Raw genomic sequence first — 25565 nt, 5'->3', positions numbered from 1 at the left:
CATGGGAGACTTCAATCACCCTGATATCTGCTGGGAGAGCACTACAGCAGTGCACAGACAATCCAGGAAGTTTTTGGAAAGCGTAGGGGACAATTTCCTGGTGCAAGTGCTGGAGGAACCAACTAGGGGCAGAGCTCTTCTTGACCTGCTGCTCACAAACCGGGAAGAATTAGTAGGTGAAGCAAAAGTAGATGGGAACCTGGGAGGCAGTGACCATGAGATGGTCAAGTTCAGGATCCTGACACAAGGAAGAAAGGAGAGCAGCAGAATACGGACCCTGGACTTCAGAAAAGCAGACTTTGACTCCCTCAGGGAACTGATGGGCAGGATCCCCTGGGAGAATAAGATGAGGGGGAAAGGAGTCCAGGAGAGCTGGCTGAATTTTAAAGAATCTTTATTGAGATTACAGGAACAAACCATCCCACTGTGTAGAAAGAATAGTAAATATGGCAGTCAATCAGCTTGGCTTAACAGTGAAATCCTTGCTGATCTTAAACACAAAAAAGCAGCTTACAAGAAGATTGGACAAATGACCAGGGAGGAGTATAAAAATATTGCTCAGGCATGCAGGAGTGAAATCAGGAAGGCCAAATCACACCTGGAGTTGCAGCTAGCAAGAGATGTTAAGAGTAACAAGAAGGATTTCTTCAGGTATGTTAGCTACAAGAAGACAGACAAGGAAATGAGGAGGCAACCTAGTGACACAGGATGTGGAAAAACCTAATGTACTCAAAACTTTTTTTTGCCTCTGTCTTCACAAACAAGCTCAGCTCCCAGACAACTGCACTGGGCAACACAGCATGGGGAGGAGGTGACCAGCCATCTGTGGAGAAAGAAGTGGTTCGGAACTATTTAGAAAAGCTGGATGATCACAAGTCCATGGGGCCAGATGCTCTGCATCCAAGAGTGCTAAAGGAGTTGGCAGATGTGATTGCAGAGCCATTGGCCATTATCTTTGAAAACTCATGGCAATTGAGGGAGGTCCTAGGCGACTGGAAAAAGGCTAATGTAGTGCCCATCTTTAAAAAAGTGAAGAAGGAGGATCCTGGGAACTACAGGCCAGTCAGCGTCATCTCAGTCCCTGGAAAAATCATGGAGCAGGTCCTCAAGGAATCAATTCTAAGCACTTAGAGGAGAGGATGGATTCACCAAGGGCAAGTCATGCCTGACTAATCCAATTGCTTTCTATGACGAGATAACTGGCTCGGTTAGAGGGGAAAGCAGTGGACGTGTTATTCCTTGACTTTAGCAAAGCTTTTGACACGGTCTCCCACAGTATTCTTGCCAGCAAGTTAAAGAAGTATGGGCTGGATGAATGGACTATGAGGTGGATAGAAAGCTGGCTAGATGGTCGAGCTTCGCGGGTATTGATCAATGGCTCTGGGTGTAGTCAGCAGCTGGTATCAAGCGGAGTGCCCCAAGGGTCGGTCCTGGGGCTGGTTTTGTTCAATATCTTCATAAATGATCTGGATTGCACCCTCAGCAAGTTTGCAGATGACACTGAACTGGGAGGAGAGGTAGGTACGCTGGAGGGTAGGGATAGAATACAGAGGGACCTAGACAAATTAGAGGATTGGGCCAAAAGAAATCTGATGAGGTTTAACAAGGACAAATGCAGAGTCCTGCACTTAGGACAGAAGAATCACATGCACCACTACAGACTGGGGACCGAATGGCTAGGCAGCAGTTCTGAAGAAAAGGACCTAGGGGTTACAGTGGACGAGAAGCTGGATATGAGTCAACAGTGTGCCCTTGTTGCCAAGAAGGCCAACGGCATTTTGGAATGTATAAGTAGGGGCATTGCCAGCAGATTGAGGGATGTGATCGTTCCCCTCTATTCGATATTGGTGAGGGCTCATCTGGAGTACTGTGTCCAGTTTTGGGCCCCACACTACAAGAAGGATGTGAAAAAATTGGAAAGCATCCAGCGGAGGGCAACAAAAATGATTAGGGGATTGGAACAAATGACTTATGAGGAGAGGCTTAGGGAATTGGGATTGTTTAGTTTGCAGAAGAGAAGAATGAGGGCGGATTTGATAGCTGCTTTCAACTACCTGAAAGGGTGTTCCAAAGTGGATGGATCTAGACTGTTCTCAGTGGTACCAGATGACAGAACAAGGAGCAATAGTCTCAAGTTGCAGTGGGGGAGGTTTAGGTTGGATATTAGGAAAAACTTTTTCACTAAGAGGGTGGTGAAACACTGGAATGCGTTACCTAGGGAGGTGGTGAAATCTCCTTCCTTTTTGAGGTTTTTAAGGTCAGGCTTGACAAAGCCCTGGCTGGGATGGTTTAGTTGGGGATTGGTCCTGCTTTGAGCAGGGGGTTGGACTAGATGACCTCCTGAGGTCCCTTCCAACCCTGATATTCTATGATTCTGAGAGGAGAGAAGCAGAGCCCAGTTGTGCTGCAAGCACTGCTGAGGAAAAGGACAATTACACTTGGTAGATTTCACTTGTAAGTCTTGCAGTGAAACAACACAGAGCTGTGAGAGCAGCAGGCATGGGGAGCATGGAGCAGAGGCAACAGAAGGGAGAAAAGTGTAAGGGTAATAAGGCAATTAAGGAGGCAAGCAGGGACAAGAGACAATTGGGCATAGAGGGGGAAAAAGCAACAGAGTGGGCCAGTCCCTCGCCAGCACCCACAATCCTTCCAGTGATATGGGAATTCTTCCACCCTCCATTCTGCTCCACTCCTTCAGTCACTCTGGTCATCAACACTCTGTGAAATGCCTGACCAGAACAGGAACAGAAGTGCTGATCAAAGGAGTGCCCTTTGCAACAGGGGCCCTCTGCTTGGCTTCCCATTCCGGCCACGGATATCAGGCAGCAGGGAGCACTGAGGGAAAAGAATGTATTGATAGTTAGATGCTGTCTTAATGTGTAAGCAAGGATGGCAATTGAGGAAGGGGAGAGATGGGCAGGGCTTAGATGGAGGAAGCTAATCCCATACTCAATCGTGTCCTATACAATCTCTTTGCAGCAATGACCATATCTCCTTCAAGCCTGTGGCTGGAATTTGGCCACTCTGAATCAAGCTCCTTAAAAAGAAATTGAATTTCTTACCATCTGTGATACACACTTGTCTTTTCTTTTTCCTTGCATATATGCTAGTTATATTGCTAGCTGAATATGGCAACATAGAAATCTATGCAACCAGCGCTATTGTTAATTATTAATGATTTACATTTGTGCAACACCTTTCAGCCCAAAGTGCTTCACAGTTGTGCTGTGTAGACATCTTTTCGCTCTTACTGGAATGGAGCCCACTCTGCGGAGCAAGTTCTGAAACAGCTGCTTCACCCAATATAGGTTTAAAGGAAGGGAAATAAAGAATAACAGATCCAGCTGAAATGACAGTAGAATCTTATGTAGGCAGAAAGGGATTGCCACGACTTGGTTTGGAATTTGGCCAGTGAACCAGAAATCAAGGCCCTAATCCAGCAAAGCAATTAATCAAACCCTTAATTTTAAGAATGGGAGTTGTCCCCTCATTTTCGGTATGACTGCTTGTGCTGAAAATTAAGCCAGTGATTAAGTGCTTTGTTGGATTGGGGCCTTATATCCTTGCTCTGCAAAAAGTACAGTTAGAACCTTGATAACTAAACATGACCAGGATTTTCATTTTGCAATCGATTCTCAAAATATGAAACATCCAGTAGTGCAATGCCCTCTAACACCATGCTGGTGTATTGGTTCAGTATAAACTGTTGCACAGTTTGATTTGCCCTACCTATTCTTGTTGCAGTCTACATTTTCCTTGGGAGTTTCCCGTCAAAGTACCAAGCAATCCCCTTTACTCTACACAGTGCTAGCTTTGCATAGCTCTAGAAGGCTATATCTGCTTTCAGACAGATGTAAAATGAAAGCAAAGTTCACCTCTGTGCAGATAGCTTGCATAGGTGGGACTTCAGTGGCATACAGGGTCAGCATTGGCTGTCCATCACGGGGTGAATTTCACCCAGAGGGAGCACAACAATACCAAGTTGCACATACTGAAGTGACAAAGAAAGTTTGAGAAACTTGGTTTCATTATAATCTGCACATTTGGGGCCAGATCCTCATCATCAGGTATAAATTAGCATAGCTCATTACATTTAACAGAACTGTGCTGAGTAACAGCAACTGAGGATCTGATTCTTCAGGTTTTAGAATTTTAACAAAACTGATCCACTCAAATTATCAGTAGCGATGAAAGCTACGGAGGCTGGAGGCTGTATTTCAGTAACTAGAAGTAGGAAAGGGAGGGCTGGGGGACACTTTTTTAAATATGGAAGGTAGCAAACTTATGGAATTAATAACCAAAATATGACAGTCCAAAACTGTAATGAGTTGGTTTGTAAGCACTCATGAATTTAGGTTTGGCATATGCACGGTTCACTTCCAAAAGGCTGGTGTTTTGATTAGTCATTATTAATGAACCATTTGCTCAGCCTTTTTTGCCAGGTAAATGTATATCATAAAAAAAATTATTAGAAGTCCAAATGTCTAGTAATAAACTATGTAAAAAAAAACAACAAACGGGCTTGGCAAGGCAAAGCCACCTTAAGCACCTTTTCATGAGACCATTTCAAGTAACTGTAATAAAATGCACCTGGACAACCCCACTACTGGTTTCAAACTCCTCGTCTGTTAAAATACAAGCGTTCGGTTTACTTGTCAGAATCTTGAGGCCCAACAGACCTAACAGGGAGAGGAAGGGTTTTCCAGAGCTGGAGCATTAAGCATAATTTTCATTGTTTGGGAAGGAAGGGGGGCCCGATTCTGAGCTCCATATTGAATGTTCACTCAGTCTACATGCAGACAAACTTGCCACTGAAATTACTTGGGTTTGGCCTGAGTAAAAATGTTAAGGATGTTGAAGTTTACCTCCATTGTGTATTTGCCTATACATTGTTGAGAGGCATTTTTGATGCAAAAAACACAATTTTTGCCAATGACAGGTGCTTTCTTCTTAGCACATGCCCAGTTTCCATGTTCACCTGTTTCTGCCAGAAGAAATTGCTCTGCAAAAACTGGAATAAAGGCAACATTTACTAATTGTAGCATATGATAGCAAACTTAATTCCTGTGAATTTCACAAAATGTTTCTAAGTGGCTGTTCTTGCTCTCATTGATTTTAATGGGATAAGAGGGAAGGTCCTTTCATGGATCAGTAATTGGTTAAAAGATAGGAAACAAAGGGTAGGAATAAATGGTCATTTTTCAGAATGGAGAGAGGTAGTGTCCCCCAGGGGTCTGTACTGGGCTCACTCCTTTTTAATGTATTCATAAATGATCTGGAAAAAGGGGTAAACAGTGAGGTGCCAAAATTTGCAGATGATACAAAACTACTCAAGATAGTTAAGTCCCAGGCAGACTGCAAAGAGCTACAAAAAGATCTCACAAAACTGCGTGACTGGGCAATAAAATGGTAGATGATATTCAATGTTGTCAAATGCAAAGTAATGCACATTGGAAAATATAATCCCAACTATACATATAAAAGGATGGGGTCTAAATTAGCTGAAGAAAGAGCTCTTGGAGTCATGGATAGTTCTCTGAAAACATCCACTCAATGTGCAGTGGCAGTCAAAAAAGCGAACAGAATGTTGGGAATCATTAAGAAAGGGATAGATAATAGGATAGAAAATAGCATATTGCCTCCATATAAATCCATGGTACGCCCACATCTTGAAAACTATGTGCAGATGTGGTAACCACATCTCAAAATAGATATATTGGAATTGGAAAAGGTACAGAAAAGGGTGACAAAAATGATTAGAGGTATGGAATGGCTTCCATATGAGGAGAGATTAATAAGACTGGGACTTTTCAGCTTGGAAAAGAGATGACTAAGGGGGGGATATGATAAAGGTCTATAAAATCATGACTTGTATGGACAAAGTAAATAAGGAAGTGTTATTTACTCCTTCTTATAACACAAGAAGTAGGGGCCACCAAATGAAATGAATTGGCAGACGGTTTAAAACAAACAAAAGAATTTTTTTTCCACACAATGCACAGTCAACCTGTGGAACTCCTTGCCAGAGGATGTTGTGCAGGCCAAGACCATAACAGGTACAAAGAAGTACTAGATAAGTTCATGGAGGATAGATCCATCAATGGCTATTAGCCAAGATGGGCAGGGATGGTGTCCCTAGCCTCTGTTTGCCAGAGGCTGGGAATGGGTGACGGGATGGATCACTTGACGATTACCTGTTCTGTTCATTCCCTCTGGGGCACGTGGCATTGGCCCCAGACAAAAGACAGGATACTGGGCTAAATGGACCTTTGGTCTGTCTCAGTATGGCCATTCTTATGTTCAGGTGGAGCAAGAACAAGGCCTAAATTTATTAAAGCTACTTTTAAACTTCATAACTGTTCTGTCACATAATCTGCAGGATAAATTTGCCTGAGTACAAGTTCTACACACCACATAGAAGTAAGTCCCATATAAGTCCTCAAAATAGTACTTAATGTGGGTCTTAAATTGGTATTTAAGTCAGTTTCTCACTTCTCTGCTTTCTAAATCCACCTGTGTGCTTCCCTTTTAGAATCTATAAAGTTCCCTAAGATTCCTGAGAGTTGAATAATGACATTGCATAATTTTACAAGAAGGCTGTCCAATGTCATTTGTAAAACTGCACTCCAATGTATGCAGATATGGCCATAATGCACTATACTGATAGTGTTCAGTAATGCTGCTTGGACCAATTTTTCCTTCATGTGCCAAAAATGCAAGTAGTTATACTACCTGTAGTATAAAAACATGAATGATCAAGCCTGGATGTATTTCTATAGTTTCTGGTTTTTATGTTTGTCATGCTTAATATTATGTTATTTAGAAGTTTGAAAAATTACTACATTTAACAACTGTGTTATTTAAAATAGAATACTTTGCCTCTCCTTTCTAGCCAAGATAATTGACTTCAGCTGTTTGAGGATGACAGCTGTGCCACTTTCGAGTCAAGGTATGGCTGGTCATGTCACTAACCTACTCCTTTTCTGCAAAGGCATACTCTTGCTGGCCTGAGGAATAGAGACTTGACCACGTATAAAACATAGCTTGCAACTGTCAGTTGGCTAGAGTAGACTTGAGACTAAAAGTGTCAAAAATGACAAGAAGCATATTTCTGTGGAAGAATCAAAACTTAGGCAACATCTATAAAATATGTTAACATCTGTATATGATTACTGTTTATGCTGTAGGAATTCCTAAAGGCCCCAATCCGGATCAGGGCCCCAATGTGTGCTTTACAAATAAATGTTCTGGTCCAATCAAAGATTTTCCATTATATCCATGGTTAACAAATCAGTGTTGAAGAAACATGTTCTGACAGACTCAACAGAGCAGGAAGGTGGCTGGAGAAAGGCTCTCTCCCTGAAATAAAGTTTTATTGCAGTTGCTCTTTTGTGAGGACTTAAGAAGAGGAAGAACGGTAGATATTGGAGGAATGCAAGATATTGAAGATGAATGATAATGAAGATATGCCATCCACACTAATAAAGTGAGGCTCTGTCTCCCACTAAGGGCTAGAAAAATCTATAAAGGTTTAGGAGTCTGTTATCTCTAAATTAACAGAGCTGGTTCATTAGCTCAGGTAGTCAGGGCTCATGCTTGTGATCTAGAGGTCTTGGCTTCGATCACTCCAGTCAAACACTGTTACAGATGAATAAAAGAGGTGAGCATCAAAGCACTTTGGGAGAATAAGGGCAGTGAAAGGAGTCGGGGGGGGGGAACTAATTCCATATAGGAACACAAGGCTGTGCCCTGAAGCAGAATACAGGGGGTTACAAAGCAATGCAATAAAGTCATTGTGAGCCCTTCAAAAAGATGACATTTTTAAATTTCTCCATTCCCTTTAAATATATTGTGGGGAATAATTCTGAATTGGTAGGGGGAAGACAAAGTGACTGGGTAGTCAATAGGCCTTTACCAGTTCAGTTTCTATGATTCTATTACTCTTATTCATCTTTATGTCCTTGAGAGTAAAATATCCTTATTTCCGCATATATGTTTCAGTTTATTCCTTGTTTCAGTGAAGTTAAAAAGAGTGTTGCTATTAAAAAGGTGCCAGTAAAATTCATGTGAGACCCTGTTAACTTTGAGTACTGGGGATAACCCGGAGACACAGGTGGAGCCTTTGGATCAGCTGGAGAGCCAAAAGAAAGACTTAGAGACTGGGCAGATTGCTGGAAAAGCTTGTTAGTGCAGCTGTGAGAAGTCAGAACTTGTAAAAGACAAACAGCTGTTGCAGTTGGACAGGAAGGCCTCTGAAAAAGGGTGAGGGAGGAGGAAAAGAAGTTTGATCATGGCTGGGTAAGATGCCAAAGATTCTAATCTTCTGATTTAATACGAAGTGTAGCATTACATTTCTCTGTAAGAGTAGAAAAGGAAAAGTTACAGGCAATGTGTTATGAAGACTGCACCTTTCTCACCTACCTTAACACCAAGATGACCCTTTTCCTCCCCTCCAAAAAAGCAGTTTTCCATCATAATCTGAATACAGTCCGTGCATAATCCAACAACTGGTGTTACCCCAAAAAATGGATTTTGGGATGCTGCTGTAATAACCCACCTATTGCTACCTTAGTCTGTTTTTCCTGAGGTAAAATTTTCCAGGGTTGTTAAGGAAAGGACAGTGATATAATCTTCTGATAAAGTAATTGACCCAGGCAGTATTCTTTCCAAAACAAAGTATCTTATTAATATAACTAAGAATCCCTAATACAGTTTATCCTAAAAGTCCTAAGCAAAACAAAATATGTGAGACACAAATCCTTTATTGCAAGTTAAAGAACATTCAAACTTCAATAGCATATAGTTTAATTGATTCTAAATGAAGTGATTTGTTACAAGTGGCCAGTTGGTAACAAATCGCTGACAGCAGTTCTAAAGTAAAAAGACATACACACACTTCAAGCATACACATATTAAATACTACGCTAAACTATACTACACTAAAATTAAAAATTGGCAAGCTTACTTTATAAAGCCGTTGGTATCCCTTTAAAATTACTGCTGCTGCTTTATAAGTTCTTTGGTATTTTTCTTTAATTGCTGTTGCTGCTCGGCTCCTGGTCAGTCAGTTTTGTTCTGCTCTGGTTTTCTTCCTCTCTCTCTCTCTTTGCAGCAGCTTTTCTGACTTCTTTCCAGTAGCTTTTCTTTGGCTCTCCTTGCTGGCTTTCGTCTTCTCCCGATCGTCTCTCTCTCTCTTTCTTTCACTGCCTGAGACTAAAAAATGGGCAGCTGGCCTTTTATACTGTCCTATTGGAACTTCCTTATATACCTTAAGCAATTACCCCATTCACACATGCTCAGTACCAACCATTACCCCAGCATTATGGTTGCCAGCTCTGACCTTCAAAACAAGTTGTGATCACTATGTTGCCGGCACCCAGTGCCAGAGGCAAACAACAGCAAGGTTCGTTGCCCGGTGTGCGTCATCCAATAATCACAACGGGGTGGAGAAGCAGAAAAGTTTATTTGCAGCTGTAAACAAGGTACAGGGAGAATAGAATCTCAAATCCTGCACACAGAGCAGGAAGTTACACAGGCTTTTATACATCCTTTCTTCAGCATACTTATCCAATAGCAAGCTGCCCTAAGTATCCATATAGCCAGCCAATCCAGTTACCAGCTAGTTCCCTTGTTCTCTGTACCATCTGTTAAACCATACATAAAGCTGCTTTGTTCAGCATTGTTCTTCCATATCTGCCCTGTTTGGCCTTGTTTAGTTTCAGGCAGTCTAACTTTGAAACATATTGTTGCAGATCCTCAGCATAACTGCTGCGAGTTCCTCCAGGCGGTAGGGCCAAGGACATTTGAGCCTAGTGCGCATAACTGCTGCGAGTGCCTCCAGGTGAGGGATGGGGGGGCCAAGGACACTTGGGCCTAGTGCGAGGGGGCTTCATCGACACTCATGGTCTTCCGTCCCCTCGAGTTACCTAGTGGCCATGCCCAGTGTTCCCAGCAACTATGGGTGGGCTATGAGCAGCTAGCTGTTCAGCGAACTGACCTCTCTGTAATCCTTCACTGCATGTGCTTAATAGCCACCACTTTTGCACATGCTCACTATTGTCATTTACCTCAGAGCTGTGATTTTGCCGATACACACACACTTACACACATACACACATGGCTCATTGCCAGGGTACCGTTTTAGAAATTCTGGGCTTTCAACTGAGTATTCTCAGGGTCTGCAGCTTTCATCTCAGGTTGGAGTGACTTTTGCTTATTCAGAATAAAGATCGGGCAGACAAAGTGGGAACTGGAGAATTCTTCTAGTAACACTGGAGGAGACCAAGAACCACCTCACTAACCAGTTTCACTTAACTGCCAGGGCCACGTGTTCCAGGTGTGAACAGCTTTAAGGGTATTGAAAAGCTGTTTTGCCTCCAATGGAGTGAGCCATTCATGAAAAGCAGAGGGAATCCTCTACAGATCTTGGATAATACCTCTGAAGCCAGGTTGGCTCAACTTATTTCTTTGACATTAAGGGTTTGCCCTGGAGAAGTACATGGGCTTCCATTTTAGCTGCATAGTCTGGTTTAATTGTATGAGGATGTAGAAATTGGTAGTAAATTTCTAAAATTTTGCGTATAAAAGTTGTCATGAGAAATGTGGGAATTTTTGTCTGTTTACTGGGAAACCAAACCTTAAACTTAATCTAAAGAGTGAATTAACTCCATATTCACTTTATCGTGTCTGGGCATGACAGTTATTCTTACAGCACTATGTGAATTCCTAAATATCTGTTTTGTTTGCACAATATGAGCATATATGTTATTTTGTGGGCACAACTAAAGGAATGTCTATACTGCAAAATAAGACTTGTGACAGTGAGCCTCAGAGCACAGGTCAGCTGACTTGGGCTCATGCCGAGGGGCTAAAAAGAGCAGCGTGGACGTTCCTGCTCAGGCCGGAGCCCGGGCTCTGAAACCCAGGGAGGGAGGTGGGTCTCAGAGCCTGGGCTCCAACCTGAGTGGAAACATCTACACTGCTATTTTTAGCCCCTGAGCATGAGCTCAGGTCAGTTGACCCAGGCTCTGAGAACTCACTGCCTTTTTTTTTTTTTTTTTTTGCAGTGTAGACATACTCTTGGAGGCCCACATTTCAAGTTTTTAATCCAAAATAATGCTGTAAAAACCTGATGCTGTGTGATTTTTTTTCTATACGAGTGTGTGTGTTACATATATAGTAGTGGGAAAAGGACTAGGAGAGATGAGCATTAGCAAAATTCAACTGCAGAGAGGTAAGTAGAAATTCTAATCTAATAGGTGAACAATTTCTTTAGACAATAGAGGCTAAAAATGGGTAAGATATCCCTTTATTCTATGGTAGCTGTTTTTCCTTCCAGTGATTTTGTGATTTACTAGGAGGTGCTGGAAACTATGACCTCAGGCTGGGATTTTCAAAGGATCCTAAGGCAGTGAGGCCCCCAATTCCCATTGATTTTCAGTTGGAATTGGGCATCTAACCCCTATTACACCCCTTGTTAATTCTAGCCTAATTTTTTTATGCCCAAATGTGAAATTGTACCCAACCTTACCCACATGCACAGATGCACATAGATACCTATTTGACTATTATTATTATTTTATTATGTAAAAGGTTTTGGTGTAATGATCAGCAGTTTCCATTTGCATAGATTTGTGTAAATCTTTCTGGTTCTCATGTACACTGTGGTCTATATAAGGAGGCAGAAGATGGTAAATAGCCAAGTGTACGTAGCCTTTTAAGTTCTGCTGCTCTGGTATGTTAATGCTACTTTAAGTCCCTCACAGTTAGTTCTTACCTGTACTATTTTGGGCTTTCTCCCTGAAAAGGGTGAACTACAGCTCTGGCATCAACCTCATTATGAGCAGACACCTCTCGTTTGTCTATGACTTTGACTGAAAATCCCAAAAATGTTTTAGCCTTGGTACCTCTTCAGAGGCTCAGATTTTCTTTACAATTTGTGTAAACATCCCAGAAACAGTGTAAGGCCCCAATCCTGAAAACACTCATATACCTGCTTAAATTTAGGCACTTGAGTAGAACTCACCAGGACTACGTGCATGCATAAAGCATGTGCATAAGTGTTTGCAGGACTAGGGTCTAAGATGTACGGACCACAAGAAAACAAATTTCTTACCAACTCCCACCCCCTCAAATTTCCTTTCTAACAAAAAAATATAAAAGGATAAAAACACCAGGAAAGGTATAAAATTAACATAACTGATACTAAAACAGATTGCTTTCCAAAGGTACTGAAAGGCTGGCATAATTTTAATTTCCTATTTAAGATACTTGAGAAACACAACATAGCTTAATCTTTTCTTACTTTTAGTTATAGCAGGCTTAGTGAAAAAATTACTTACCTACTGACGTTAGGTGTGTGTGTACACGTCTGGAAATAATTCTTTCGTATTAGATCTTTTCCTGCATAATATTTATGGCAATAATTATGCCATAATCACATAACAAAAGCAAATATATTCTACCGATTTTATATAAATTGCTTATTATATGAACTTTTTAAATTCTGCAGAACAGTCAAAAGATATCAGAGTTGTGCCTATTTAACAGAAAATCAGTTTTGCAATTATATTGTTTTCATAAAGTATGATTTATTACTCTTCTGGCTTGACTTATAACTTAGGCACATAACGAGAACTGCACTGGTGTTGAGCCAGAACTAAAGAGAGGAAGAGGCAACTTGCTATATTAGTATGTAAGCGAGAGACAAGAAGAATCCTTTCAGTTACTGGGGCTCAGCAAGCAAGTTCATTGCAACCTGGAAAACTATTTCCATAAGCTTGACCTCCATCTCTTCCACTACCTAGAAAAACGGGAGGAGGAAAGTAGAGCAACAGACAAAGACAGAATAGCTTTGTCTCTGCTCCCATCATTGCAGTGCCGTTGGTGGGAGCAAGAGGGAGTAGAATAGACAGGGCTCAGGCATTCTTACCACTGTGTCCCTCCTTCTTGCTGTGGCTGCTTTGTCACTTCTGCCCCTTTTCGCTCTCTTGCAACTGCTTTCCCCATTCTCTCCCCTCCTTTCTAGATGGTTCTCCCTTCTATCTTCCCTGTGGTTGTTTTCTCTATTCCTCCTGCCACCTGCCCTTCATGCCCCTCTGGGCAGGATTTCTGTGTCCCATTTCCACTGAATGCATCCGATGAAGTGAGCTGTAGCTCACGAAAGTTTATGCTCAAATAAATTTGTTAGTTTCTAAGGTGCCACAAGTACTCCTGTTCTTTTTGTGTCCCATAGAGGCGCTACTCCTGTCAGTAGCTCAGAGGCCCCCTTTCTCGCTCTCTGACAGCTGCCTCTCTTAGCAGCTGCATGGGAGACAGGCTGGAGCCAGCTATTGCTTTCTGACAGAAAAGAGAAGGAACCAGGCTGTGTGGGGAAGGGTGGGTAGACAGCTGCTCAGTTTAGAGCTGTCTCTATACAGTCCTTAGATATTGATCAGAACATGTGTTACCTGGGATGTGTTCTGAAAACCCAGGTCTGTCCCTGCCCAATTGGAACTGTTGGCCACACTGTTTCTTACTATAGCTGGTAATGACACCTAGAGCTAAAGTTACGTGACACTTCCTCTGATAAGATCTTGTTTTCAGTTGCTTATATTTTGGCCAAACTGTAACTGAAATTTTCCTGCCTGGGTGTCTGCCTCAGGCTGAACGATTTTGAAAAGATCAGCTAAAATGGTTCAGCTGTTTCCAAGAAAGAACCCAGAGGAAAATATATTCTTTTCCCCAGGCTTTTAAAAAAATCTTATAACTGTTTGAGAAGCTGTAGCACATCCATACTTTGGGGCAGGGTCTTGAAATTTGGGAGGGAACACTCCCTGATGTTAGGCATCTGAGTCCTTTGTGAATCTGGTCCTTGGCCTCCACTTTCCCCCAAAATCTATTTGCAATACTACATCTCAAGTCAGCCTCTGAGTACATTAATCAATGTATTGATGGCATCTTGCAACTAACTAAGTACTATTTTATTTTTTCAGAAGGCTATTCAGTGCTAGCAGTAACATGTGAACACTCAGTTAATTTGCAGTCTGTCCTGGAAAATGTTAGCTGCATGTGTCCCTTCTAACCACAGGGGCACCACCCAATGACTTATTGTAGATGGAAAACATGCCATTCCATCAGCTTGCTGACGCTACAGTCAAAACCGTGGGAATATGTCCAAACTCCAGGACGAGGCTGTTACCATGTGTGTTCACACACTTGCTCAATCTGTTGGGCAGCCTATTGAGCATACTTGTAATGGCATTTGAATGCTAGTTGCAGATGCACACACAAGTTTGGAAGAATCCACATGGGATGCATACCTCGTGTTGAAATATTTGCTGCCATCCTGGCCATGTACAGTGCTGTATACAAAAGGCCATGCCTGGTATACAAAAGGCTGTGCCTGTTAAAATCTTGTTGTTTGACTAACTTGGAAAAACTAGCTACCTAACTTCCTGTCCCCAACCTTCCTGAAGTGGAGTCATCTTTATACTTTTATTATGCCTCCGTTTGATTCATGCACTAGAAACGGTCCTGATGTAAGTCTGCAGATATTTTGCAAACTCGTATAATTAAACAATGACTAAAACACTTCTCAGAGCTTTCTCAAAAATGTTTTTTCCCATGCTCAGTCTTCCACTGTTGTGAAAGATTTTGTTGCCTAAAAAAAATCCATTTAGAACTGGGGATGTAAATATTGTCTTGTGTCCCTATCAGGAAAGTATTACTAGTTGCTATGGATGCACTCTGTCAAGTGCTGAATGCCTCCTGAGAGGTGTGGAGTAGTGTGTGCTCACTATCTTGCAGGATCAAGCCCTGTATTTGATTAATAAGCTGTAAGTTTTTATGTTTTTAAGTGTAGCTGGAATCAGCTAAAGTCTTTCCTCAGCAAGGGGTACAAGATCCCTGCTCTCTGAAAGTGAATAGGAAAGTCTCACTTCTATGTTCTCTTCTCCATAGCTGATGGGTGGGGAGGGGAGTCTCAAGAGCCGGAGAAGGCTGACACTTACGTGAGCAGTATAAAGGGATCCACCTATCACCGGAGGGCTGGAGAGGAATGTCCTGCTTCACAAGCAAGGATCTGTTCATGGAGAGGTAGAGCCTGGTCTTTTGAATCTAGTGGGGGTGGAGGGTGCTTGTTGCTGCTGTCTAGGTTAGGGGATCTTGGGAGTGGATGGAAGAGGGCTTATTCCTGACTCCTCAGGCCAGCAGCACATTTTCTAAGCCTGTTGCAGGGTAGGAGCAAACTCTCGCCTGCAGCAAGTGCACCTCTACTTGCTTCTGACATCAAATATGGTAACCTCAGCACAGTGAGATGGCTCTTCCTGAAAGAGGGAGAAAAGGGAGAACTTAAGAGTGGGACCTCAAATACGTTAATTTTTTATAAGGACTTAATTTTAAGAGGCACCAGAATTGGTCTTTAACTCAGTATGACCTCCACATCATTAAAACTGAAGTCATTGAATAAAAGCATGCCAGCTACTCTGTAATGTTTGCTATTTATAGCCAAGTTGTTAAGCTTAGATAGACTTAGGTAATAGAGTTACATTTACCTCGTTATGTTAGTTATTAACGGAGATGGGTTTCCAATTCATCTTGGCACTAGATGAGCTCAATTTTTCTTAGGCATGAGAAGGGATTCCCTTTTCAGTCATTACTAATGATTCTGAGGTGTTAGGGGAATATTGGAGGGATAGTGGATAGCCCTTGAATCTTTCCTTCATCTGTAGACCTTGAAATATATGTTTCTTTGCATTTCTTAAGAATGACAAGTATTGTTGTGTGTGGAAATGCCACTAAAAAGAGTTATGGTCATAAAAAAGGGATATATCAAGGTTACATTTGAAGTCCCTGGGCTTTCGGCTACTAATGATAATCCACATCAATGTATGCCTTTGTATTTTTGATGGCCAAAGACAGGCTTCTAAACAGAATTCATACCCATTTAGCCAAATGGATCCTCCAATATCTTATAGATCTTCCATCGCTCTACTTCCCAAAGATCAAACTAATTTAAGAAGATCTGAGCTCAAGATTCAGAAATAGGAATGAGTGAATGGAGTGGGGTTTGAATTTTTGCAAGTTCACAAACTTTTCAAAGGTTTTGTGAACTCACCAGGACATGTTCACATTTTGTGAATACTTTCTTTCATAAATAGATCTCATGTTACAGCCTCACTGTTTAACCAAAGTGTATGCTAAACAATGTTTTCACATTTGGATCCTCCTAAATTTGCTAGGTTCACAAGTTTAGTAAAGGAAGTTTAAGGAGTGGAAATGGAAAAAAACTAACTATAGGAACAAGTGAAACTCTGCTAAAGTAAAGGGCCATTCCAGACCCTTTCAAAACTTTACCATTTTTTTCAAAAGACTTCTGTAGAATGCTCATTGTCATATGAAAGGCAGGCATTAGAAACTTAGGGTGGGGTTTTCAAAAGTGCTTAGAATTGTTTGTATGTTTTGAAAAAAGTATGTTTTTCAAGTGAATTGATTCTAGGCCCAAATATAATTTTGAATTCAAAATTGTGCACTGTACATTTGTCAGCAAGGGAACTTCTGTTTGAAAAATGATAAATAGTGGTCCTCAGAAATTTTATTGAAAATTTCATCATTTGTAATGAAAATGGGGCATTTTCAAAACATGAAAATCTGTATATAGGTTTTCTAAGTTTGTATTGATTGATTTTTTTTGAACTTTTCAGTTAGGTGTGCTAAAGTTCTCAGTATCGGTATGTCTACAGTGAAATGTAAGCCCACGGTTCGAACTCGAGCTCAAACCTAACCCCCATTTCTATCTACACACAAATCACACTAACCCAGGGCTTGGACCCAGGGTCCCAGGATTCCATAGGGATGGAGGGTCTGAGACCGAGTCGAGCCAGGACCTAGGGTTCAAGCCTGACTGCTTTGCAGGGAAGATGCAATTCCACTGGACTCGTGCTCTGGGAACCCACCAAAAAGTATTCCACAATCCCACAGGCTGATTTTCTTTGTCCTCTGGACAGTCAAGTTTGATGCACAGTCAAGTTTTCCCACACTGCACCAGGAGCAAAGGGTTAGAGTAGTCATATTTTGGGAGGGTGCTAGGAAGTCTGGGATATGGATGGTTAGACTTGGGCCCACATAATGTAGAATAGATGCTGAAGCCCCAGGTTGTGACTCAGTGTTCAACAATTCCTAACCTAGGGATACAAATGAATATAGATGCTCCAGCCCTAGGTTAACAAACCCAGGGACTGCTAACTCAAGTTCTACTAATCTTGGGGCTTTCATTGCAGTGTAGACATGCCCTATGTGAGCTGACTCAACTTAATTCCAGTGAGGAAGCAGGCAGGCCAGATGTAGTGGGTGAAGTATTATATACTTCGTAGAAACTCAAAGCCAGTGCAGAAGGTGCTGGAGTAGTTATGTGGAAAGGCTGAAGGCAGAGTAGTTAATGAGGGAGAGGCTCCAGAAATCATACATTTAATGATTAAAAATATATCTTTAAAATGTCTCATTTTTCTAAAGGCTTAATGTGTGAGTAATTAATGCTCCTTTGCAAAGAGCTGGGCTTTGAGGGGCTGGAAAGGGGCTGGGCTTTTAGTGGGACTTGAGTCAGCAGACCCTGGGTTGGAGAACCTGAAGCTGATTGTTAACTCTGTGTTAAGAATTTTCTAACACGGTCTCAAACCTGGAGCTCTGGCATCCACACTGCAGCATGAAGACCTGAGTAAAATCAACCATATCCCAGACTCCCTAGGGCCCACCTGAAATGTGGCCGCTCCACACCTTTGACCATGGTGCACTGTGGGAAAACTTGACTGTCCATCCTGTACATTGCAGGAAGTTTGAACAGCCCACCAACACGTCCTGCTGAGCAGTCTTTTTGGTCTGTGTGCGCACAGCCACTGGGACTAGCAACATGGAGGAGGTGCTTGTTGAAGAACTTCTTTTGCTGCACTTTCACTCCTCTGTCAGGAAACAGGCAGAGCTTCCATGAGATGCTGGTGGACATTTCAGCAGAGTTTTCTGATCCACCAAAGGCTCCTGCCACAGCTTCTGATAGAGCAGGAGGAGGAGGAAGAGGAGAAATAGTAAGTAGGCAAGGCAGACTCGAACTGGCCCATAGGATGATGGGATTCTTTCAATGGATTCCCAGGCCCTGAATTGCAGGGCAGCATTTACACTGCAAAGTAATAGGGATCGAATGCTGTGTCCTGGCTTGATTCAGGCTTGGTTCCTTCAGTCCTATAGGGTCCCAGAACCTGAGGTCCAAGCCCAAGTCTGACAGATTTGTGTGTAGATGGAAGGCAGGTTTGGGCTCAAGCCTGAGTCTGAGCCTGGGCTTACATTGCAGTACAGACATACTCTTAAATGGAAAAGTTAAAACTTCTGGCTGAAGAATATTGAGCCAGATCACTATCTCTTAGAGAGGAACCATGGGAGGGACTGGAGGTGTAGCACAATGTCACTAGGTTCCCCACATAGAGCTTCCTGTAAATCAGAGTTTTCATAGAATCATAGGACTGGAAGGGACCTCGAGAGGTCATCTAGTCCAGTCCTCTGTATTCATGGCAGGACTAAATATTATCTAGACCATTCCTGACAGGTGTTTGTCTAACCTGCTCTTAAAAATCTCCAATGATGGAGATTCCACAACCTCCCTAGGCAATTTACTCCAGTGCTTAACCACCCTGACATTTAGGAAGTTTTTCCTAATGTCCAACCAAAACCTCCCTTCTGCAATTTAAGCTCATTGCTTCTTGTCCTATCCTCAGAAGTTAAGAAGAACAATTTTTCTCCCTCCTCCTTGTAACAACATGTTATGTACTTGAAAACTGTTATCATGTCCCCTCTCAGTCTTCTCCTTTCCAGACTACACAAACCCAATTTTTTCAATCTTCCCTCATAGGTCATGTTTTCTAGACCTTTAATCATTTTTGTTGCTTTTCTCTGGATTTTCTCCAATTTGTCCACATCTTTCCTGAAATGTGGTGCCCAGAACTGGACACAATACTCCACTTGAGGCCTAGTCAGCATGGAGTAGAGCGGAAGAATTACTTCTCGTGTCTTGCTTACAACACTCTTGTTATACATTCCAGAATGATGCTCCCTTTTTTTGCAACAGTCTTACACTGTTGACTCATATTTAGCTTGTGGTCCATTATGACCCCCAGATCCCTTTCTGCAATACTCCTTCCTAGGCAGTCATTTCCCATTTTGTATGTGTGCAACTGATTGTTCCTTCTTTAATGGAGTACTTTGCATTTGTCCTTATTGAATTTCATCCTGTTTACTTCAGTCCATTTCTTCAGTTTGTGCAGATCATTTTGAATTTTAATCCTATCATCCAAAGCACTTGCAACCCCTCCCAGCTTGGTATCGTCCACTAACTTTATAAGTGTACTCTCTATGCCATTATCTAAATCATTGATGAAGATATTGATCAGAACCGGACCCGGAACTGATCCCTTCGGGACCCCACTCTTTATGCTCTTCCAACATGACTGTGAACCACTGATAACTACTCTCTGGGAACAGTTTTCCAACCAGTTTCACACCCACCTTATAGTAGCTCCATCTAGGTTGCATTTCCCTAGTTTGTTTATGAGAAGGTCATGCAAGACAGTGTCAAAAGCTTTACTAAAGTCAGATATACCACATCTACCACTTCCCCTCTAACCACAAGGCTTGTTACCCTGTCAAAGAAAGCTATCAGGTTGATTTGACATGATTTATTCTTGACAAATCCATGCTGACTGTTATTTATCACCTTATTATCCCCTAGATGTTTGCAAATTGATTGCTTAATTTTTTGGTCCATTATCTTTCTGGGTACAGAAGTTAAGCTGACTAGTCTGTAATTCCCTGGGTTGTCCTTATTTCCGTTTTTATGGATTGGCACTATATTTGCCCTTTTCCAGTCTCCTGGAATCTCTCCTGTCTTCCATGACTTTTCAAAGAAAATTGCTAATGACTCAGATATTTCCTCAGTCATCTCCTTGAGTATTCTAGGATGCATTTAATCAGGCCCTGGTGTCTTGTAGACATACAATTTGTCTAAGTAATTTTTAACTTGTTCTATTCCTATTTTAGCCTTTGATCTTACCTCATTTTCACTGGCATTCTCTATGTTAGATGTCCAATCACCACCAACCTTCTTGGTGAAAACCGAAGCAAAGAAGTTGTCACGGTTCCTCCCCCACTCTGAACTCTAGGGTACAGATGTGGGGACCTGCATGAAAAACCTCCTAAGCTTATCTTTACCAGCTTAGGTCAAAACTTCCCCAAGGTACAAAATATTACACCTTGGGCTGGCCGCTACCACCACCAAACTAATACTGGTTACTGGGGAAGAGCTGTTTGGACGCGTCCTTCCCCCCAAAATACTTCCCAAAACCTTGCACCCCACTTCCTGGACAAGGTTTGGTAAAAAGCCTCACCAATTTGCCTAGGTGACTACAGACCCAGACCCTTGGATCTTAAGAACAATGAACAATCCTCCCAACACTTGCACCCCCCCTTTCCTGGGAAATGTTGGATAAAAAGCCTCACCAATTTGCATAGGTGACCACAGACCCAAACCCTTGGATCTGAGAACAATGAAAAAGCATTCAGTGTTTTACAAGAAGACTTTTAATAAAAAATAGAAGTAAATAGAAATAAAGAAATCCCCCCTGTAAAATCAGGATGGTAGATATCTTACAGGGTAATTAGATTCAAAAACATAGAGAACCCCTCTAGGCAAAACCTTAAGTTACAAAAAAGATACACAGACAGAAATAGTTATTCTATTCAGCACAATTCTTTTCTCAGCCATTTAAAGAAATCATAATCTAACACATACCTAGCTAGATTACTTACTAAAAGTTCTAAGACTCCATTCCTGTTCTGTCCCTGGCCAAGACGACTACAGACAGACACAGACCCTTTGTTTCTCTCCCTCCTCCCAGCTTTTGAAAGTATCTTGTCTCCTCATTGGTCATTTTGGTCAGGTGCCAGCGAGGTTACCTTTAGCTTCTTAACCCTTTACAGGTGAGAGGAGCTTTCCCCTGGCCAGGAGGGATTTCAAAGGGGTTTACCCTTCCCTTTATATTTATGACAGAAGTCATTAAGCACCTCTGCCATTTCCACATTTTCTGTTAATGGAGGGCTGCAGGATTTGCTAGGGATCCTGCAGCATATGGATCCCCAGGTTTCTTGGAGAAGTTATCCACCCCACCCAAGGTCTATGGAGGCCTCCTTTTAGGCTTCTTCACTGGAGTCCCTTGTCAGCAAAGCCCTTGCAGGAGACACGCTGCCATTGGCTAAACCTTCCCTGCTGATATATTTAGGGGATCAGGAGAGTGCAGGACTAGAGAGTGCAGCCAGATTCCCTGCCTACCCTCTCCCAAACCCAAAACTTTGCAGGGCCCCTTCTGTGTGCAACCCTGGGGGAAGCATCAGTGGGGCTTTGGGGAAGGGTGATGTCATCATCAAGATGGCATGGAACATGGGAGATCTGCTCAAAGAGTTCCATCCACATGTGTACCTGGAGGCATAGGCACCAACTCCATGGGTGCTCCATCCCAGGAGTCAGTGCCTGTGTCCAGAGCACCCATGGAAAAAAAAATAGTGGGTGCTCGGTACCCACCAGCTGTAGTGGTTCTTCAGCCCCAGCTATGGATCAGCTGTTTCGGACTGGCCCTGCCTCCACCGATTAGCTGGTAGGCAGCTGTGCTTATCAGCTGTTTTGCGAGCTCCACTGAACAGCTGTTTTGCGGTCCCTGGGCTGTCTGCAGCTAGGACTGACCGTGCCCTGCTTCACCCTCAGTGGGAGTAGGGTTGCTCCTCCGGCAGCCTCAGGGAGCTTCTTTAGCCAGGGCTAGGGGTGGGCAAGGGCAGGGAGTGCAGGACTCCCTCTGCTCTGCAGAAGCCCTGCCTGATCTGTGAGATCCTGCTCATCCGGGTCACTCTGCCTCTGACCTACATCTCCTGGGCAGTCTCCTCCTGTGGCTGCAGCTCCCAGCCTGGCACCAGCTGCAGGCAGCAGATGAGTCCTGTTCCAGGCAGAGGGAGCCAGGCTGGGGCCTGCTGCAGTGTTGGAAGAGGGGGAGGGAAGTCCATGGGTGCAGTTGGGAGGATTGCAGGGGGGCATTGACCTCCCAAACAAAGGCAAGGTGTGGTGTGGGGGGGATGCATGTGGAGTCTGCTCTGCTCGGGTATGTGGGTGTCTGGTCTCAGGGGTGCTGTTTAGAGGGGAAAGGGGGGACTGTCCTGGGCCCCCAGGATAGTAAAATTCTGGGGGCAAAAATGTCTCTCTCATCCCTCCCTTGCACCCATGCATCCCTTATCCAAAATACTCATTTGGCTCTGAAGTTAAATAGGTGTTCATAAAATCAGACAAAACACAGAGTTTTTTGAAGTGTGATTTAAAATCCCTTCCCCTTTCCATTACTCAGTTTTCTGTCTCTTGACTCTTGTGATGTCATTTCACTAGTTTTCCTGTTATCACAGGCTTTGTCTAGACTAGCATTTGTCCTCCTTTTGTAATTGATTGCCAATTGCTCGTTAAGCAATTGTAAATGCTAATCTAGCACTCTGCAAATGTTCCTATTAGGACATGGGGGCTCAGCCTCAGGGCAAACCTCAAAATTTTGTTTTCCAAAACAAACATCTGTGGAGAGCCTCATTTACGATCAATTAGCTCAAATTATAACAGGATCACCAACTCTAGTCTAGACAAAGCCAAAGTATGAGTCCCCCAGGCTAGACAGGACCTGGATTTTTAATATAAAAAGAGGCACCATAAATGTATTTTCCCTCCTTCAAAACCCCCAAAACAAACACACAAACATACCAAAAAAACAAAAACAAAAAAACCCCCACCCAGTCCCCCAAATCTTCATGCCTTCTTCACATCAGAAGAAAATCAAACAGAGGCACAGTCTGTTATTGCCCCTTTACATATCACCTTTAAAAATGAAATGATCCTTTACATTCCTAATTTCCCAAAATCATGGTAACTGCAGACTTTGTGGGGCTGAAAGACTGGAAATTTGTCCCTTTCCACTGTTGCATGGGCATATAGAACAGAGTGCCGGGAGCACAACAGAATAGGTTAGGGTAAAAGAACGTTGACTAGGGGAAAAAGAAAAGGAGTACTTGTGGCACCTTAGAGACTAACCAATTTATTTGAGCATAAGCTTTCGTGAGCTACACGAAAGCCTATGCTCAAATAAATTGGTTAGTCTCTAAGGTGCCACAAGTACTCCTTTTCTTTTTGTGAATACAGACTAACACGGCTGTTACTCTGAGACTAGGGGAAAGAGGCCCTCAAAAAAACCTTGTCTTGAAAATAGCCACAGGATTAGTTTAGTAGTCAAGATTTTTGAGGTTGTTTAAGAGAGATACAGTCCCACTAAAAAAAACAAACAAACATCACATTAACACCCAAATATTACACTTATAACTCCTTTTTTAAAATTCATACTTGGGGCTCAAACTATTACTCTGATCCTGATATTACTCTCATGGGATCAATCGTGGATAATTTGTACTACCCACTTTCCTTTTGGGGAAGCAAAATAATTAAAAAGCTATTCAGGAGCTATGGTAGAATGTATGGCACAAATTAAGGTAATTTGATCAAGAGGTTCCCAATATATGTCTTCCACCCTGCATTGTGAGCTTCTTTTCATTTTCAAAGTACTCTAAAATCTACATGTATAATGAGATTATCTAGGATATTGGTATGCCACAACCAGAGGCGGATTACCATTTTGAGGGGCTCTCAGCCAGAGCAAGTGGTTACCCTGCCCCCACCCCTTCCACCTGCAATCGCCCCCTGGCCTGTGGCACTCCTGCTGAGGAAATGGGGTCGGGGCGTGCAAGCCCCCATGCCCCAACCCCACTCTCTGCCAGAAGTACTGGGCAGGTGGGTGGAGCAGGGCAAGCCCTGCACCCCACCCCCGCCTCAGGCAGGAGACTGGGTGGGTGGAATGGGTTGGGGCACAGGGACATCCATTTTTCCAGGGAACCCTAATTGGCCAGGGTCCCTGGGCACAGGTCCTGGTGGCCCAGTTGCTAATCCGACACTGGTCACAACAGGGGCAATGGTGCAAGTTTGGAGTAATTTGATCCAGGCGTTCCTCAGATACTGTACCCCTGCAATACAAAGTAGATTTTAATATTCCAGTTGCTCTAAAACTGACATGCATAATGAGATTACCGTGAACAATGATATTCCAGGACTGAAATTGAGGTAGAGGGGAACTCCCTTTTAGATGAATGAGTCATTTCACACCATCCAGAGCTATTGTGTTAGACTATTCAGCTCTTTGGAGTGTCCCAATTCACCTGAGCACACCTCACTGAGGTGAATGGACCATTCCACACATCCACAGTATGCCTCTACTGTAGAGGGCTGTGGAGAGCCCCTTCATTTACACTAGATCCCTGAAGTAGATACAAAGTCTGGAGCTTCCTGCTATTCCTCTTGATGCCTCCAGTTGGGAGATGTGCTCCTCACAGCCCATTAGTTACCATCCTCCTTTCTTCCCATGGCCCTTCCAGCCCTACCAGGGGTATAGTGGGGCTAAGAGGAGGGCGGAGTTGATAGCTAAAGTGGCAGATCATTCCCCTCCCACAGATACCCTCTAATCATGCCCCCCTCACTAACACCTCTTCCTCAAGAAACAAGGGAAATTAACTTCCCCAAAATATGGTTAATGCAGACCTTATTTACAGTACAATGCCTTTGCTGGTATAGCTATGCTAGCACAGCTATCCTGGCAGAGCCCCCTAGTGGAGACACAGGGTAAGCTGGCAGGAGGTCAGCATAGCTACATCACCTCACCCTATAACATTAGCTAAGCTGACAGAGAACCATTCTTCTCATAGCATAATTGTGTCTACTCAGGGTTTTTGCTAACATACCTATGTCAGCTGGAGGTGTGATTTTTTTCACACTTCTAGAGGACATAGCTATGCTGGGAAAACTTTGTAGTATAGATTAAAGCCTGCAAAGTTAGGTCAACATAAATCACCTTGCGTCAACCTAGTTGCGCGTGTGCCTACACTCAGATTTGTCTCCTGCTGATGTAGGTGCCCCATTATAGTGACACAGTAACACCACCTCCCTGAATGGTGGTAAGCCATTGACGCAGTGTGAGTATAGACATTGCATGACCTATGTTGACCCTACCAGTCCTCCAGCAGCTGTCCCACATTGCCGGACAGCGACCACTCTGGTCACAATTGTGAATGCCACTTCCCAGGGGTCATGTACACTAGAAGCTAATTCCCCCCCCCCTTTAAAATGTCCACATATTTTTGAAAAGATTATCCAGCTTGGTGAGCCCATCTAGCAGCTCTCTATTGTTGTGTGCAACTGCCCAACTGATCATGCCGGCTACAGATGTGCTCCACACAGGGAACTGACAGGTTAGGAAAACCTTGTTCACTGTACCTCAGCACCCCACAAGGAACTCCCCTCCATTTTCAATAGATAAAGATACATGCTAAACAATACATTCAACTTGCTATAATGCAAAACCTTAACTTCTGGCCTCAGCAACACTAACATATTTATGGCTGATGCATGTAAACGGGCCATATATGCG

Source organism: Lepidochelys olivacea, assembly GCF_965140295.1.
Source record: "Lepidochelys olivacea isolate rLepOli2 genome assembly, chromosome: 2".
Taxonomy (NCBI): Eukaryota; Metazoa; Chordata; order Testudines; family Cheloniidae; genus Lepidochelys; species Lepidochelys olivacea.
Note: the sequence above shows the minus strand (reverse complement) of the source record.